The sequence below is a fragment of the Erithacus rubecula genome (genome assembly GCF_903797595.1).
Source record: "Erithacus rubecula genome assembly, chromosome: 5".
Classification (NCBI taxonomy): Eukaryota; Metazoa; Chordata; class Aves; order Passeriformes; family Muscicapidae; genus Erithacus; species Erithacus rubecula.
In genome coordinates this window covers 50,638,607-50,656,400 of record NC_136687.1, presented here as the reverse complement: position 1 = coordinate 50,656,400, position 17,794 = coordinate 50,638,607, and the positions used below count along the sequence as shown (strand labels likewise).

General features: G+C 36.3%; 1 protein-coding gene across 2 annotated transcripts in view; it reads left to right on the top strand.

The window, feature by feature from the left end:
* GRID2 (glutamate ionotropic receptor delta type subunit 2) overlaps positions 1 to 17,794 on the top strand; it is a 664,166-nt gene that overhangs the window by 310,310 nt on the left and 336,062 nt on the right. The window lies entirely within an intron of this gene.

Genomic DNA, 17,794 nt, shown 5'->3' with positions numbered 1-17,794 from the left:
TGGGTTTTATTTGTGTCTTGTTTTTTACATCAAGATCTGAATGGTGAAGGATGTTAAAGAGTTTCAGTGTTGTACTGTTCAGGGTGCTGCAATATCATCTGATGCATCATTTGGAAATCTAGGGATAAAAACAGTCTACAAGTCACTGCAGAAGTTTAAACATTAATAGTAGCAGTTGGAAATCCAATAATTTAATTTGATGAGTCTCTTCTGTATAGTACCTTGAACTTCTGCCAGCTAAACACATGTAATTCATTGATGAGGTGGCCTCAACCCTGTCTTCAATTTCACCTTTCCTGTTGGCTCACCACAACTGTTCAGAGAATTTTGGCTTCAGTCAGATTGACTCTCAGCAGAGTAAAAAATTAGTTGTAGCCAACAAAGACAAAAATTCCTGCTTGTTAGGAGCATTATAAATGCTGAAAAATTGTTATCCAAGGCAAGTTATGAATTATGGACTAATAGAAGAAAAGCTTGGAAGATGAGAACCATCACAAAACCAATCAGATTAAGAAAACCTTTGAGACTATTACTTTTTTATCTGTGGTGGAATATTTGTGCACTGGTTTGTTGCCTTTTTAATAGACTCTAATTTTAATTTTTCTGTGTTGGGCTGTTCTTGTATTAGAGAGGAATGCATCTTGTAAGTGGGTTCCAGGCCAACAAATCCAAGATATTTCTGTTGTTGTTTCTGTTTCCTCTGAGGTCAATAGAAAGCCAGGACTGCCTTCTATTTCTAAAAAAAATATTTTTTTCATGTTCTGTGACAGAGAACTCATTCAGAAATGTGCATTTTATTCCTGTTAAGGAAACTGAAAATTGAAGAATTGGTCTTTTTCTCACCTGTGTAAATGTAAGATGAACATACCATTTGATGAAAATTAATTTAAGGCTAAAATCCAAATTATCTTCTGATACCTGGAATCTCAGTACTCTCAGAAAATATTCTGTTCATGAACACTAACAAGCTTTGCAACATTTAATTCTTCCCATCCCCTTTTATTCCCTTGATTCTTTATCAATTTATAGGAATTTCAATGAAAAGATACCCAAGGGAAATCAGTCTGTAAAGTCCATTTCAACACTCAGAGTTCAAATACCCTCTCTACTGGGCAAACAAGAAGGAGGGTGATGGATATTGAAGCCTGTCCTCATTACAGCATAGCACCTGAAAGTGTGTAGCTCTAATCCACAAGACATTGGCTTTGTCTAACATCTGTCAGGTCCCCCAGCATGTCAACTATCATTGCTATATACTATTTCTTCAAGATTTATTTTGATGTAGGATAAACATTATGATTTTTCTTTCACATACATTAAGTATAATTTCAAACAAAAGGTCCTCTTAACACTTGGTTTTGAAAAGAAAATTTAAAACAAAATTGTGTTAAAACACAATTCAGGTCCAGGTGTTAACTACAATCTTTCAGTAGTTCAGCATCAAGAGTTTATTGCAATGTTTTCTCCAGAATAAAATTAACCCAAGATTTCTCAGCTATCTCTTATTTGGCCCAGCTGAATGTTCAATGCTGTGAATAAGAGCCAAGAACTTACTTCATGTGTACACAAGTACATTTTACATACAAAACCTAGTTCCTTCTGAGCACAAGAAATATTTGCATTCTGAATTCTCTTGTCAAATTATGCAGAGAGTTGAAGTTTATATACATTTAAAAAGAAATCCCAAGCCATTGAAAAAATTCAAGGACAAAATAATTCCTGAAGGATTATTAACTAGAGGATGTGAATTCTGGTTTTAATTAACAGTTGTTGAAGGCTGGACAAACATACTAGCAGCCTATTTATATTCTAATTATCCAGTCTTGGGCTTCATGTGGATCTCATTCCTGGGTGGTGTATTAGAATATGCACCATAGAAAGTCAGGAAAGGACCATTCCATTTTGTACCAAAAAAAAAAAAAAAAAAAAAAAATCAATTTAAATGAGCTGTTTCAGAATGATATCATGCATTACCTAAAATACCAGACATTTGGATATCTTTCCTGGTTGTCCTTGTGTGCTCATGAAATAATAAGGTTCCATTTGTACTTTGAAAGAAAAAAACATATTTCAGATTCATTTGATGACTTTAATGTAAATTTTGGTAAGTACCCCCTGTGATACAATCACCATTTTTAATAAATAAAGCCCCCAAAATTTCTGTAAAAAAGTTCATTCTTTGATTTCACAGGTAACACTGGGATTTCAAATTTTTAAGTGTTGTATGTATTTTATCAGACATCAAACTGTTGCTTCTTACTGTTTTTAGGAATGTAGTGTTCTGTAGTAAAAGGTGAACAAAGCTCTTGAGCTTAGTGCCAGCATTTCTAAAAAAATAGTACTGATAAATTAATTAAAAGCAGCTTGGAGACATGAAGCATCAACATAAATATTGGATAGCACACCACAAATCTTCATAGGTACATTTTATTCATTGTAACCAGGAGGCAGATCCCTACAGGACAGAGCTTTCCAGGCATTGGTTGGTTTTAATATTTGGGGGTTTTCCCCCTGTCAATAATGAGTAGAGTTACACAAAATTACACAATGAACACTTTCTACATTTTTATGGACTCTAAGGCTCACTGTGATTGACACAAATTTAAGTACACTCTGGCAGTTATTGTCAAAGTGCTTTGTAATTGCTTTGAAAAGTAAGCCTTGCCCACCAACATTGTCCACATGATGAAGACTGTGCAAGAAAAAAATTATCTCAGCCCCAAAGTTTGTTGTATTTTGTAAATCAGTAGTGTATGAATGCAGTGGGGAAAAAAAAAAAACAGGAAAAAAAAACCCAACAAAAAACACTTCCCCAGGCTTATGTAGTTTGATGCACAAACTGATCTATAGTGAAGTTTGAGGCCAGGTGTACAGTTCAGTTGTTAGCATAGGGTCAGCTAGACCCATTGACTTTATTGTGCACATTAAACAATCATTTTCATGACTTAATTTCAAACAGATGTGTTTGTAGCATAAAGTGTACAGGACTTGGAAAATATGGCCATAAAAGTCTGAACTGCCCATTTCCAACACTGCAGTAAAAGGGATTGTATTAGTAAGTGTTGAAAGCAGGCTGGTTTTGACATAAATTTATTGAATTGTCTTGCAGATTTTGAAGTCAGAAAACAATTTTGCATTTACTGGCTTCATTAAACATTATATCCGACAACGGAATCATAAATATTTTCCTACTCTCTTTGCAATGCAGACTCTCTGGTGTTAAGTCTTTACAATTTTGAATAAGGAACTTGCCTTAATGCTGATGATTTTTTTTTTTGGGAAATATTTCGAGTTTGGAATCGGATTAGACTGGTTGATAGAGTTATTAGAATTTTGAGAAATTAAGCCATGTAGGTACCTGGCACGTGATATTTGGATTGTGATCTGGTTTGCTTTTTTTGTGACTGTTTAAGTGCTCATCTTTCTGTTTCCTGGCATCTTCAGCAGTTGGTTGCCTGTGCAAAACCCAGTCCCTCAAGTATTTGCACTCATCTGCTGCATGTCTCCATACACAGAGGGGGGAAAAAAGTGGCATGAGTCAGTTTCCAGCCTGTTGGATCTAAAGCCATGTGTAGATTTTAAACATACAGGTCATACTGCAGTTCTAGCTGTTTGACAGATCACCTTTGCAGTGAACTTTGTACCTCTTTCCCCTTTTTATGCACAGTCTTGCTTCATTTTCTCTTTCTTCTCTTTCCTTTCTTGCTCCCATGTCATTCTTATACATTCTGCATTTTCTAGCTGGAGTTGTACAGACAAGTCAGTATTTGGTATCTGTGTTTCATCTGACGAGTCCATCACTTACCCATGTCTGGAAGTTCCATTTTGTGTAAAACTCTTCTCTTTGCCCAAACTTCACATGCTGCCAGGGAATCAAAGCAAATAGGTTGGCAGCTGATGATTGCATCAGGTGCTGCATCTTGTCCTCAATTTCCTCACAGCATAGAATGCCTTTTGCTGCACCAGAACTTCAGCTGGCAGTACCCCAACAAAATCCCCAGCAAGCCTTTTCACTATGTGGTAATCTTCCACCAGCTGGGACTGGAGAGCCTGAGGAATTGGGTTATTCACAGGATGATATTTCTAAGAATATGCTTTATACTGACTTATTATGATACAATTTCCAGCAGTGGTACATTTTAAAATACCTATGTAATAGCTCTGGGTTCTGGCTGTGCATCTCAGTGTGTGAGTAAAACTTCAATTCTCCTTCTCAGAGTTAAGTGATGAATCTTTCTCTTCGCTGAGAAAAATTTTCATTTCTGTTTTAGTGAGAAACCAAGCACATTGAGTCTAATTCATGGCTGAGTACTCCATGAGCTTATTTAAAATAAAACACCCATAATTGTTAATAATAAGAGCTGAAAAAAATAACACATCACATAAGATGGAAATGGTGATTTATTCAAGCAGTCACATGCTGAATTCAAGTGAGTAATGCAGAAAAGATGAAGCAATACCACTCTTCCCTGATGTGGTGTGCACAACTAACACTGGCAGAACAGATTACTATGGTAATAATAGAGCATATAAATGTTATATACAAAAATGTAATATAAACTAGAAAAGTCCAGAAATTTACTTGCTGTGGCCACTGGAGCTGTGTCCCTGGTGTAACGTGGATATTGTATTAAAAATCTGTTCAAAATTTAGATGAGCAGAGATGACATGCAGCATGGTTGCTCTCTAAGGAGATGGAGGTGAAGCACTATATCTTATTTTCAGTGTTCTTCTAAAATGAAATCTTAGCTACCCTTAACATTTGTGGCTAAAAAAAAGCTTTTGTGGTTTACTGTGGACATTGAAAACAATAGATGCTGTATAGGTAATAATATGTTGTGGTAAAATCTGAAAGTTGAAATTGGTTTTGAGGGAAAATTCAGCTTTTTTTTTTTTTTTTTCTTGCCACCACTGAAAGTCAAATGGAAACTGAAGATATTTTTGTCTTGCTTTTGATGCCTTAGTAATAACACGAGGTCTTTAGTGCCTCAATGGCATAATATAGCCATACTATATCAGTATTCCATCTTGTTGAGCCAGTGCTTAGCTAGTGGGAGTGAAGAAAATAGTGCTGCAGCAATTTATAGGGCAAATACTGCTCCTCCTGTAACTGCAGTAAATCTAGTCCACATAATGTCTAATTTATTTATCCATGGAGGATCTCATAATTCAGCACAAAAAAACTGATGCTTCCTTTAGGAGAATTAATAGTTTCCTTGACTGATTTGACTGCTTAAATGCCTATTGAAATAAGTGAATTTGAAACTTCTAAACCCAATATTATTACCATTGGTATGCCATTTTTATTGGAAGAAGAATGAAAGCAAGAATTTTTCTGTTAGTAAAAGCTGGGATTCTTGTTTTTGTTTTTTTCCCTTTCAACTGCTGACAGCCTCCTCTACATGACAGCTGACACAATCTATGCATGCAATGCTGTATTTCTCAGGAATTTTCTATATCATAGGCAGAACTGTTGGGAGAGATGTGTGTAACTCAGGAGAGATTTTAACTGATCATGACTAGCCCAATAGCCTGATTTCTAGGATTGGTTATTTTTAAGTTGGATGCAGCTAATTACCCATAATTCGATATATATACAAATATGTGTAAAAATGAATGCATCTGGGAGGCTTGCAAAAAAAAAAAAACCAAAACAAACAAACCAAAAACCAACCCTAAACCATCAAACTTCACCTTTTCTGGTATAAAAAGCTATGGTTACATGACTGCCCACGCAAATTAATTTCTTCATTTTCAGAACTCTGTGTTTATATATAATTTTACGAGATGGAATAATGACTGGATAACTACAGCCAATTTGATGAAGTTTTGGTTTTTTACTATTTACCTTCTGGGTTAAAATCTCTTCATATCATAGGGGTTGTGATGTCAGTGAAGATATCCTGAAAATTCTGAAGGCTGGACACACCCAGTATTAGCCAGCAGGGTTTAGACTTGCAAGCATCTTGCAAGTCAGATTTTTGTACAACCTGTGGTGCTACTGAGCATCAGATGCTTCTATATCTAATTTAGTTTTCACCTAAAGTAACAGCTTTGGCTTGATAAACCTTTACCCATCTGTTCAGAGTCCTTTCAGAGAGGTAGAGATTTGGAGGAATTACTCTGATAATTTTCATTCCTGTAGCTTTCTCTTGTTTCTTCTGCATCTTTGTTGTGCTTTTATTCATCTCAAGGAAAAATCCAAGCTCAGAAACTTGCTCAAACATTTCAGCAGGACTGCCAAGGCAGCTTCAACAAATCCTACCCATTCCAAGACAAATTTTTGTATTTCTGTGCATAGTCTTAATATCCAAAATGGCTCTGCAGAGGGGGAAGGATCATTGCTTTGCCAAGAGCTCTTGCCAGGAATTGATGTTTTCTCAGTTGGTTTGTACACTGTATGCCTAGTGGGGACAAAGAATCATGGCAGCATAATTAAGCTGCAAAAATTAACATCAGCAAGATGTAAAATTTGGGCCCAAAGAGGCCTGAAAGTTAGAGAGAAAATTAACCAGGCCATACTTTCAAGTTCAAAAAAGATAAAGTTTGTAGTACTTTACAAGCAAGACTGCATTGTGTTTCTGCATCTAAATGTGGCTTCTAATATAAAGAAAAATCATAATGATTAGACTGTTGTAGGCTGGATTCATTAAAGAGATTAGCTTGTCTTTGGGCATATGTGTTTATATGGCTCTGAGCGTGATATGTGTATATAAATCTATTCCCACACAGAAGACTTTGTTAGCTTTAACTTGAGATTGCTTGACAACATAGCCCACCAACACAACCTGTAAGGAGGGGGGAAAGCAAAGCTGTTCTTTCCTGTATTCCTCACTCTATGTTGTATTCATTAATTATGTCTAATTACTCTTTCTGTGCCTTATGTAAAAACTCTGCATCTCTTTTCATTCCAGATGATACGAAAGCTGTTCAAACATCAACCCAGTTTCCTGAATATGTGGTCATGATTTTTTTCTGATGATGGCTGAAGGTGTTATCAATGACATGATACCTTATTTTTCATAGTTTGCAAACTCACAGGCTTTGTAACATTGCCTACTTTTATGTGAGACAGGACTGCAGATGGAATTTGTCAAAGAAAATCATCTTGAGTTGTCATGTTTTGAAAATGTCAGTGTATCATGTTGGTCTTGTCTTGTTCCTAATTTGCCTGTATTTATATCCAATTCCACTCTGCTTTTAATGTATGAGAGTATATAATAATTATTTGTGATCATGGTTATATATGGATGGTGGGACAGCTGAGCTTAGTGGGCAGTGCCTGTACTTTACCAAGATAAGTGCTGTGGGCAGTTCTGAATGTGACAGCTAAGGAACCATTCTGTCCAAATATAATTCCCCTTTAAGTGTTTTTCCTTCCTATTATTTAATTTCTACTTGCTTTGCAGAACATATCCTAACCTGTGATTGGCATTCTCAGAAGCTAATCTTTGCTAGAACATGGCTGTAGCCATCAATTGAAGGATTGTTCCCTAGTGGCTTATCTAATAAATAGGCCTTTTTTTCTGGAAATGTCACATATATATAAGGGCCAAAGATCATTTGGCATCTCTGCCAGACCCCTTCCATCATGCTACGTTTACTGTCGCAAGACATTTAGTTTTGTAAGAGAGCAGCTGTGCCAAGTATTCCTAACAAAAATTGAGCACCAGTCAAAACTGCTTTGACTGAAAAACATGCTTCAGGATCATAAAAAACTTGCAAATATGCCTTATAAGTCAGCAAATGCTGCTGTTCCCATTCTGTCTGGAGAATGGGTGGGCTTTTCCCCAGGTTCTCTACTAGTCCTCTACTTCATGATTTGCTAGGAATTGTGTACACAGTTTGCTCTACTGGAAATCAGCTGAAGGACTTTGCTATGGCCAAAGACTTCTTTTGTAAAACACAGGCTGTGGGGCTGATGGATCTATAACACATGGTTTTCACTAATGAATGGAAGAGTTTCATTTGAAGATATTGGATTTTTCATGGAATTACGGAATATGGCAATGTTGGCATCTTGTGTTATCATTTTATTTAAACTATGCTGAGGGAATTAATATCAATCTAACCTATTCAGTGTGTTTATATATTCTGTGATGCACTGAAGTGCAAGTTACATCAGCTAGGATAGGTAGATGTGTCATTTCTGGGTCCCTTTTCTTACCTTTCTGCTTATATGCACACTACATGTCAAGATGAAAGATGAATAATGTGTTCCTTAGTCTGTCCATACATTAGCTCTGCCTAATTTCTCTTGCTCTTTCCAGGTCTCAAATTCCTTTCACCCCTTGATTAGTAACCATGGTGCTTGTAATGTGCTGCAATTATAGATTGGAATGTACCAGCACAGAGTAATTTATGCAAAAGTAATTGCTTAAATGACTCTTCATTATATTGCAATCAAATTCTAGATGCTCTGGTATAGATGTTATATATCCGATCTCAGCATGCTACTTAAAGTCTTTTGAGTCGAATTCTGAAACGATGTAAATCAGTGCAGTTCATCTGTACAGCTCTAGTGCTTTGAAAAGGGCTGCACAGACTAGTACAGCTATGAAAGAAAAGAATTTGAACTTATAAACCAACACAGAAAGGTAGATTTGAGTGAGCCTAAAGCATTCTGAGAACAATAGTCTTGACAGTCTAACAATGACAGCGATCAAATTCTTTCTTCTCTCCAATTCCTTTGAGCTAATTTTCTGCATTTTTACTTTAGCCTCTGAGTTAGCCACAAAATGGTGGGTGAAGCATATTTCAATTTAAGCTGTAGTTTTTTTCAATTTAAGCTGGGGTTTTTGTTGCTTGTGGGGAGAAGTGGGGTCGCTGGCTGAGTGAAGGCCTTAGCAGTTTAGTAGTCTCAGCTACTCAGTCCAATCCTTTTTAAGCTTTACAATAGCTAAGTTGACTTTGACTGTTCTCTTGGCAATTTTTGGCAAATCTGGCAGCAGCTCATTTGAAGAACTGCATTGCCAGATGTGTTACTGAGGGTTCAGAATATACTAATGAAATTAGCATGTCTGCATCATGCTGCAGGGTAGTGAGGAACATTTCTAGAGATACAGTGGCTTTAATTCAGAGTATTATAATTGACTGAACTCTGATTAATGTGGAAACTCACGCTCATCTCCTCTGTAATTCAGAGTGAAATCTAAAACCACCCAAAACTTCTGGCAAAGCACAGAAAGACCATGAAAGTCTTTGTGCAAACACTGTTTCTGTATTTTAGACAATGCAGCAATGTTTGTTGTGGTTTGAGTGAGTGCAAGGAAAATCTCCCTTCCTGATTCCATTTTTTATTATGTATATATAGATTTACATAGAGCACATTAGTTCAATCAATCCTTATGTAAAATAATTCCAGGAAAATCTGAAAAAATCTCTCAGCTCTGATACTTAACATGGTCAGCAGGAACTGCCAGTGAGAATCCATCCATCTTTCTGGTTCAGCTACTTTGTCATTAGGTAAACAGCATGGCATCTGTGTTTCACAAAAGTATTTCTTCCAGCAAGACACTGTTTCCTGCTTTGTTAGGAATAATTCCATGCTAAATGTCTTTATTTCTTTATAATTCCACCTCCTACCCTCCTTTCTATCTGTTAGGAGACAATGGCAATCTGATCTCAATTTCTGCATGAAAAGATGATGCCATATATGAAATACTTTTACCTAGGCCCTCGGCTAAGTAAGTTTGTATTAAAACTTGAACAAAACTTGGGCAGCAAGCTTAATGCTGACCAAAGAGGGTAAAGCTGCACTACTGCTACAGCTGGATTATTAATCCCAGACTTTGATAAATCCTTGCATATAACCTTGGTATAACCCATATAAAGGTTTATATGAAGAACAGATATTTGCTCTTTTTCTGCTATTTTAAGTAACTTTAGACTATTTAGTCTGCAGAGATAATTGATGAGACTTTGCTTCAGTTTGGATGCAGAGATGGAAGAGGTGGGTTATCCAGATCTGATGGATTATCATGAATTGTCAAAATCAAAAATTTTAAGTCCTCAAGAAGAAAGGGAAGGATGTCCATTATGTTCATGATTTTGAGAAGTGTTTTCCCTTTTTACAATACACTGTTACAATGTCATCCTTTACAGGTTTTGTTTTGTTTTGTTTTGTTTTAATAATGTCCTTGCATATTTCACTAGTTCTGGGCACACATAGCTCATTTTAGATTTGAAGGATAGCACACATTTGAGGTAAAGATATCAATTTCTCCTGCTAGTGTTTTGATGGGGTTTGTGGTTTTTGTTGGTTTTTTGTTGTTGTTTTTTTTTTTTTTTTTTTTTGTTTGGTTTGTTTTTTTGGGGTTTTTTTTGGTTTTTGTTGGGTTTTTTTTTTTGTTGTTGGTTTGGTTTGATTTGGTTTTTTAATTTTTTGGGGGGGGCTTTTTGTTATTTTTTTCATTTGGAGAATGTGTCTAGCTGCTAAGTGAATGTATGATTACTCTGTATGGGACTACATGATCATTTTTAGCCTGCCAAATGAGCAGGAGCAGTGAACAAGCACAGATTTTGGTACCTGGCAGATTGGTGGATGCAGTTTAAGCCACACTCTGCCTTGGCTGTTGTCCTTGTGCCAGGTGAATGAAAGCTGATATGGGGTTATCCTCCTGGTGAAACCTACCTGCCTGTAGTACATCCATCACTTAGGTCCCTTTCATTTTTCTCTTTTCCTTTAATTTATTACCTCTTTTGCTAGAAGAAACAGATTCATTTTGAAAAAAAAAACCAAAAACAATGTGGAAAGATGGTATATTATTTATTTTGAAACCTGAAACTGAACTAGAAAAATGTAACACATAAAAATTAGTGCTTTGAAATGTGCTCCTGGGGTGAAACCTGTGGGTGTTGATAAAGCATATATTCAAGTTTGAGTCCCAGCTGAGCCCAGTGGTTGAGGGGAAGGATGGAGACAGACAGCAGTGTCATTCTGTTAAACCTGATATAAAAATATAGCAACTTCATGGTCTTAAGTTTGGATATGAGCTCTCTGGTTTTCTGATGTTCTGACACTTCAATTCTATGATGCTCCAGTCTAATAAATAGGTCAGGTTTCTGTAAAATATTACTTAAATCAGGGAAGGATTTAATCATAGTGTTATTTCTATTCCTTTAAGTCTTTTTCCAAATATTCAAGGAGTCTATGGAATGGGTTTTCTGAAATTCTGTCCCCAGTAGACGTGTTTACTTTATGGGCATGATGGATGTATACAAGTCTGCAATAATAATAATCACAGTGATATATTTAGAACTAGTAAATTTATATTGCTGGTAAAATGCACAAGTGGTAAAACCTGCCTTAGGAAGAAAACCTGAGCTGAAGATTTGTTTGTGAAATTTGCAATTTCGGGGATTTGTCTCTGGTTAAGAATTGTTCTGTTTCTGGACTCTTGGATTTTAGTCTTGGCAAGGAGCAAACCATTTCTTCCAGGGCAAGAATACAGTAGTATCTTGTACTGAAGCCTTCAGGAGTCTCTTTTATTTACTTGTGGAAAGTGTTTGCCATTAATTTACTTGAGTTCACTCTTGGCTAACAAAGAGACAGTGGACGTTTCATTTAGAAAAGCCCAAGAATCTGTGTGGAGGACGGATTAATTTGAGCAAAAACAACAGCATGAGCTCCTCTGTGTCATGTCAGTGGCTGCTTTCAGAGGTCACCATATTGAATTTGAAAGAGCAACGAATATCAATTCTTTTTGAGAGGTGAAAAGAAGGGGAAAGAAAATCTTTCATGTTGTTATGAGCTGTCATTAGTAAGAAAAACTTCTGTGCTTAGAAATGAAAGTGTGAGTAATAAGATTTGGGTTTTATTCAAAATTGGTGAGAAAGATGATCTGTTGTTAAAACTGCATCATGTAATGATTGGATTTAATATAGGAAAATTTTATCCTGTCTTGACAACCTGAAAAACTAAGTTCTCCCATATTACTATTTTTGTGTTTCTTTGTTTCAATTCAAAAACCAGCAAATTGACTACAGGCAATGTTTCCACTGATGTAAGGAACCAATCAAATGCTACCAGAAATTCACATTGAATAAAATACATTTGATATACTTTCAAATTGTAACACTCAGGCAAAGATTTACATGGCTCCATTAATTTTGACAGAGAAAGCACCTAAATTACATTTTTTGATCTGTTCCCAAAATTCTTTGCTTTGGAAACTCTTCAGAATTAGCACTAATTTTTATTTCTTACTAATTAAATACTGTGTGTGGAAATGCTGAGGTCTTGAAAAGGTCTCCTGAGATCAAGTTTTGTTTTATATTCCATAAGCACTAAATTAATCTTGAAGCGCTTGGATTTCAGGTATTATCACAGTAATGTACATTTGTCCCAAAGGAACTCCAAAAAGCAACTTTAGGTGTCTTTTGTAATCTTTGTTTTCTACAGATACAGTGTCTGCTGAGCCTTGTGCTATAGCAATGTGAAATCTACAGAGACAGCAAAAATGGGAAAATATTTGAATGTATTTATCAACACTGACAATAATAATGTGAATCACCAAGTTGTTCTCTAGTCCTCAGCTTCACCAGGATTACTAAGATCCACCTTTTTTCCTGCTTTGGAATGCATGAGAAATGCACAAAGCTCCTGAGGATCTGGAGTTACTCCAGGGATAAAAATTATTTCTTGAAACTCTGGTTCTGCTGATTTCACTTTTAAATGCTTCATTTCATGACTGCAGGAAGAATTACTCTAATTTACTCCATGAAGCTGTGCATCCTATCTGCTAAAGTATCAGGAGAAGATCTGATATTTCAGAGCTGTTTTGTTCTTAAATAATACCATGCTGCAAAAAATCTCGTTTTCTGGCAGAGATCTCAGGGAATAATATTTTCTCTTTTGCTGATAGACACAGTTTTGGAGGCTAGGATCAAGACAGGCAGCATGTGGCAAGGCTGGCAGTAGCTCTGAAAGAGCCAAGGAACAGTTGTGTTGGCTGTTCCTTGACATAAGAAAGAAGCTATTGAAGGAAGGGTAAAAAGGCTGGGGCTCCTTGGTTTGAAGAAGCAAACACAGTGCTGAGGTTATGACTGAGATGAACAAAATCAAAAAGGACAGGGCTGCACATGCCATAGGTATAGGAAATACATTTATAATGTAGAAGAGAAATTTTTTTTTTCTTTTCTTTTTTTTTTTTTTAGCAGTGATATTGAGCTATTGGAATTTTCTTGCCACAGCAGAGAATGCAGAGACAAAAGCAGGAGTTTTGTGGGGTATTAGAAAAACACATGGGCAACAGGTTCATAGTAGATGTCATGGGGAAGGGGTAGGGAAACCTTTTGTATTCCATATTTCTGGGAAAGCAACTGGAGTTGCCTGGGAAGGGGAAGTGGGAATGAATGGATTGCAGATATCAGTTACATGGCTTTCCCCAGTGCCACAGTCAGGGAGACAGGGTGGACTGGCACACACAGTCATCCAGAGGGTAAAGTGATCACTGATCAAAAGCAGAGGGGTAGTAGGGTGTTTCTTACACTCTTCAGCAAAGCTGCATTTTAAAAAGTGTCCACAAAGTGTAGTAAGAGTTGCTGAATTTGAAACACACTTTGCTGGGGCTGCTTGCCTGTCTTGTTCCCTTTTTCTCTTACAATTTTTAGCATGTGCTTGTTTCTTATACTTAGAGTAAGAGCAGAATCTCCAGAGGGCTTCATTCCTTCTCTCACTTTGCCTCTGTGGTTCCCTTGTGTATATTCACCCAATTTTAGTCCTGTGACATATACATTGTATATATATGTTTTTGAATCCTGGACAGTTCTGAATCACTTCATAATTTTGCAGTAAAAATCTGTGTACTTTTATTCCAGATAAACAGTACACTCAAGAAGTGCTGGCAGCTGCAGAGCCCTGTACCAGGCTGTATCTTGTCCATCTTGCTATGAAATGTGTCTGGCTTTTGAGGAAAGCAAAACCACATTCATTTATTGATGCCTTTCCTTGTTATTGCTGTTACTGGCTTCCAACATAAAACATAGTCTGAAGTTATAAATTCAAGTGAATGTTGGCTATGGTTCTCTGGTGGTGTGATTTTGGAAATTAAACTAACAAAAGCTACACTATTCCTACCCTACTCCAGTTCAGCATTCATGTCCTGGGAGCAAAGTACAATTAGTGGGCTCTAGGTACCTATAAGTGTCTGTGCAGTTTCTCTTCAAATCTGCAGAAAAGTTCAGATGAACCAACCTTTGTAGATAAGTTAAAAACTTTAGATTCCTTGTAGGTGCTTTTAGATTTGGGGAACTGTGACTCAAGAAGCATTGTGCAGTTTAGTTTGCATTCACCAGTGCTTGTAGAGTATTGATTATCTGTCCTGTGTATATCCAAATTCATTGTTGGTAAAGGGGACAAGCACTTTAGGATGAAAGGATTAAAAAATATCCTGCTTCAAAATTAATTTTGACACATTCATAAAGAAGATAAAATCAATATCAACGCTTGTTGGTAATTCTGAAATCTAGAGACAGATTCCATATATAGCAGAATGACAAAGAATAAGCAAATTGCTAAAAAGCTAAATTAAAAGCAGAAGTTTAAGAAACACAATGTAGGTAGTAAAATCCAGCATTTTACAAATTATTTAGTAGATGTGTCACCAGCTTGCAGCTTTGCATTGGATAATCAAGACTGCTTTTGTTTATGTACATTGGTACTGTCCTTACTCCTGTCTCTGTGCATTTGTCTGGAGAGTATGGAGAGAATTGTTTCATTGTTGGACACTTGCTCATTAAAGTTTCCTAATTCAGAACTGATGTGGTAAACAGGTTTTTGTAGGATATTCTTTGTGGCTGTGGGTGAACACTTGCGTGCTGCTGTTCCCAGGGTGCCATGATAGGCAGCTGCTCTCAAAGGATGCTCAATATCTTCTTTCTATGATTACTCAGGGATAGGACTGTGCTGTGAATATTGCAGGCACACACGAAGATTTACCAGGAACCTGAAAGCATCCCAAAGTTCATAAACGAGCATGGTATTAATATTCCTCTGTCCACTCTAAAATACTTCATGCATATTGATAATCTGTGTAAAAACCAGTTATGCTTGTGATAAAGAGAAAGACAAAGATCAATGAGTAGCTGATACTTTTTCCACATGGGATATTTCTTAATGAGCAGGTCTCCAATTTTCTGTCTCTGAGCTCTAATGCCATCACCCCTGAAATGAAATAGTCTCCCCATTGTTTCTTTATTTTTGTCTTTGTAGCTCAAATCTCTTTTTATTGAATATAAGTACTGTGTGCTGTTAGTGTAACTCAGTGATGTAACTACAACTCACAGAGCTTCTCTGGGGATAAGCACCGCTGACCTGGTGCAGGAATTCTGTAAAGCACTCTAATCCAGTTGAGCCTCTCTAGAGAGATTAAAATATCCCATTACCTTTACATGCTCCCTTTCATTAGGATTACAGTCCTGGTCCTCCAGTGGAGAAGAACAGTGTTGTGTCATTCGTGCTGATATGAGCAACAATGTGCTACCCAAATAAACCAAGCTCCAAATACTCAGTCATCTGTAAATGAGCTCCACAGAGAACTTTCCTTCTAAGCAAATCCTAGTTAAAATGCGTTTAGAGGAAATTAAAATAAGATCTAATCCAGAGCCCACTAAAATTACTGAAGAGTTTGTGTTTGCTGCAGTTCTCTGTGATAATGAATGCATTCAGAAGACTGTGCTCTGTTTACACATATTTTTATGAGAGATGAATACTATTTCCTCTGAGTTATTCACTCTTAACCCAGACTGGGAGGTTTCTATGAAACTGCAGAAAGTGTAGTGGTAGATCCTAAAGGCAGATTTTAGTGCTATCTTTATAGAGATTTTTTTTTTTAATTCATAAACCTTCCAGTAGAGATCAATTCTTGCATCTTCTTCACTGACAAACTAGAAAGCTTTGACAATAGTCAGAACTCATTGAGGGTATCATTGCTGATAAATGGCAAGACATTTCACTTACAAGTCAAAGTGTGCTTCGTATATCAGCCGAATACTTTAACTGTTATATAGAATTTAATGCAGAAGTAAATGCCTCCTGTCAGAATCTAAAGAATTATAAAAAAGAATCTGTAGAAAGTTTATCACAATATAACTATTCTGTTCTGGTATGTGCAAAACCTCTTTTGCCTCTCCACGGGACCCTGCTGTAATAATATAGAATTATTTCATTTAGTATTTGTGTTATTTCTCAGATGAATTTTATGTTTGCTAATATAATACAAAATGGACTACTATCAGTGAAATCAAGCTATATTAATAGGAACATTTCAAGTGCTTTAAAATGTAGAGTTTCAGCTGTTGTTTCTTTTAATAAGGAAATGTCAGTAAATTTTGGTTGTATTTTTAGGCAACATCAGTCATTTTTAAAGATGATTATGTTTGCCTCATGTAATTGACTTTGGAGAAGGATATTACAAAAAGATTGTGCCACTGGCAAAACCAAGCTCTCGCTGATGATGTTAACTCAGATTTTCTGTTGTATCCTTAAATATAGTGTGTCTCTAATCCATTAAAATAATCCAGTACTCCTTTCTAATGGTGTACAAAGCAGTACTAGATTGTTTTAATGCATTAGAGGCATTAAAGTTTACATGTCAAGGAACCTGAGACTCAAAAAGTAATAATACATACCCTGCAATAGGGAAAGGAAGAGAAATGTATATTTTAATTCAAGACTTTTATGTAGTTAATCCAGTCTTTTCTGAATACTACTGATACCGAAATAATGAGAAAAAGGACTAATGTAGATATAGTAGTAGTCATGCTAAGGCTTAGAAAACTGCAGTTTTCGGACAGGCCCTGAGAACCTACCTTGTGAAACAATAGTGAAAAGAATTAGTAGAGCATATAGAACATTTAGAACTGTGAAAACAATAATCAAAGGATTTAGTAGGGCATATAGGACATCTAGAAACTTTCAAGATAAGGCTAAAGTATAATAATAATAATTAAAGGATTCTGGTGATGGGCAAATATACAAGGGGGATTAAGGGGGGTAGCCTATAGTTCTAAGTAGACAAGCATGCAGAATTTATAACTTTTAGGAATGATACCTGCAAGATTTATGTATCTGTATTGTTTTGAAGAATGTGTATTTCTGCACGTAGACCACTTTGTAAAAAAGGTATAAAAACCTGATGGAAAAAGGGAGCTGTGGGATCCTGACTTTGGACGCTAGTCCGCAGGTTCCCCAGGCCCTGAATAAAGCACCGCATAAACTAACTCTGTTAGTTTGTGTTCTGTTTGGGGCATCGGGCAACACTACTTGGAAGCAGAAAAACAAGACAAGTCTTGATAGAGTTTTAAACAGATTCTGCTTACTTTTAATGTTAAATTACTTTGGCAAAAATTGAAGAAAGAATGAAATTGCATTTGAATAATTTGTGTCCTTCCACTAACCTTATAATGAGAAGGATATTACTAAGATTAGGTTGCAAGAGAGACCTCTAATTTTCAGTCTGCAAGATATGAAAGATGAGCCAGATTTGATCTGTGAAGCTTAAGGGTGTATATAGAATGAGGAGGTTATCATCAAGGTGTATAAAACCCTGAGAGAGAGAGAACAGGATTGATGGTAATATTCTTATTGGAGATAAGTAATTAAATTACCAAGATAACTAAGAATTTAGGCAGGAAGAATAAATTATTTCCTAAGTAAGGGAATAACTTTTCCTATGCAGAGAGTAGGTGAAAAAATGACCCAGTATTCTGAGTCAACATTGACTGATCTGATCCAGGAGGTAGATGAGATTCACTCTGAAACTATTAGTTTATGGACAAATTTGGGCTTGTA